General features: G+C 43.3%; 1 pseudogene; it reads left to right on the plus strand.

Moving 5' to 3' along the window:
* Nucleotides 1-229: 229 nt before the first annotated feature.
* Nucleotides 230-1,502, plus strand: LOC147461031 (mitogen-activated protein kinase 15 pseudogene; annotated as a pseudogene).
* The last annotated feature ends 333 nt before the right edge of the window (nucleotides 1,503-1,835 follow it).

Consider the following 1,835-nt stretch of genomic DNA (forward strand, 5'->3'; position numbering starts at 1 on the left):
GGTGGACGGGCACTGCACAGAAATCCAGGCCTAATAGTGGAGATTCAAGCAAAGGCAACCGCACGAAAAGTAGTGGTCTAGTTGAGAGAGAGAGAGAGAGAGAGAGAGAGAGAGGGGGCAAAAGAATGTTTTTTCGTATAAAAGTGAGGTGTGTGTGTCTGTGTGTGAAGGTCCAAGGTGGGGGTAGCTATGCCCCTCCACTGAACATCATGTCCAACCGTGCGCCTTGATGAAACTGAGGCCCTTCCTAGAGGAGCCTCCTTCAGTTGTGCCACAGCCAATCCTGTGGTGTTCCAGCCTTGATCTCTCATCCATTCTACCTTTGCGGTCCTTGTATGCAATATACAGATTTGGGTTTCGATCAGTTGGGCTCGCCTCAGCAAGAAAACACAGGTTTGGCCTTGCAGAAGCTCCACAAACATTATATGCTTGCTTAGCAAGGCAGATTCGAGAGAGAGCTTTTAGTCATCAACAGAATTATCTGTGCGTGTCAGTCAGTTAGAGGAAGACACGAGAGTTTGCAGAGGACTTTGAAAACTTTTGAGCAGATCAAGAATTTGTAGGAGAGACTTCACTTGCATGCACAATAAGGGCTTTGCAGGTTTGAATTTATGGATTTGTGCATTGTGCTTGTTCATGAGTTGAGCTGGAGGCCTAGGATGACTTGAGCATTATCGAAAAACACGGTTACTTCATATCGTCCAAGTCGCATAGCTCATAGTAATCTTTGAGGGGACTTCCACGACTTCCACGTCTGCATGAACTAGCTTGCAAGCCTTTATAGAATAAATCTTATGATGGTTAAGGACTTCTTTACTGAATATGGTGAAGTGAATCGCTACCAACTCCTGGAAGTCATTGGAAAGGGCAGCTACGGGCTTCTGTGCTTGGCAATTGACACATACATTGGAGAGAAAGTTGCCATTAAGAAGATAAATGATATATTCGAGCATGTTTCTGATGCTATTTGAATACTCAGAGAGATCAAAATCCTTCGATTCCTGCAACATCTTGACATTGTTCTACCCCCTTCTCCCTGTGATTTCAAAGACATTCATGTGGTTTTTGAGCTAATAGAAGCTGAAATTTACCAGGTCATCAAAGCTAATGATGACCTCACACAAGCATTTCCAGTTCTTCTTGTACCAGCTTTTGTGGGCCCTGAAATTTATTCATTCAGCTAGTATATTTCATTGCGATTTGAAGCCAAAGAATGTTTTGGCTAACTCTGATTGCAAGCTCAAATTATTTGATTTTGGATTAGCTGGACTCACATTCACTGGCTTGTCATCTGCCATTTTTTGGACAGACTATGTTGCAACAAGATGGTATCGGGCTCCATAACTTTGTGGTTCTTTCTATGCAAAGACTGATCGATTAATTTGCAGTACACTACTGCAATAGACATATGGAGCATTGGATGCATTTTTGCGGAGCTACTGACTGGAAAGCCTCTTTTCCCGGGGAAGCACGATACTGTCCGCAAGATTGGAGAACTTTGAGAGCGTGCTGGCGGCAGCCCAAGGTCAAGGTACCGCCCCCCTCTTTCTACTTTTCCTTGCCAACTGAGACCCTATCCTTGGTCATAGCTAGTGCCCAGATTGTGTCCGTCCTGAACCAGTCATATATATGTCTTAAGACATTTGATAATTTTGACCATTACTGAGGGCTTCTATCGGTGATCGTCCAACATGGAGGCAGTGTTCAAAGAAAACCGGTCTTTAGTGTATTTTTAAAGGACAAAAATTGAAAATTCCCAATTAGTTTTGAGGGCCGCCTTGAAGAAAACTGTCTAAATTTTGAGGATTTCAGTGTAAAAACCTGCTTAATTTCTT

Source organism: Adiantum capillus-veneris, chromosome 3 (genome assembly GCF_014529385.1).
Source record: "Adiantum capillus-veneris isolate H3 chromosome 3, ASM1452938v2, whole genome shotgun sequence".
NCBI classification, from domain to species: Eukaryota; Viridiplantae; Streptophyta; class Polypodiopsida; order Polypodiales; family Pteridaceae; genus Adiantum; species Adiantum capillus-veneris.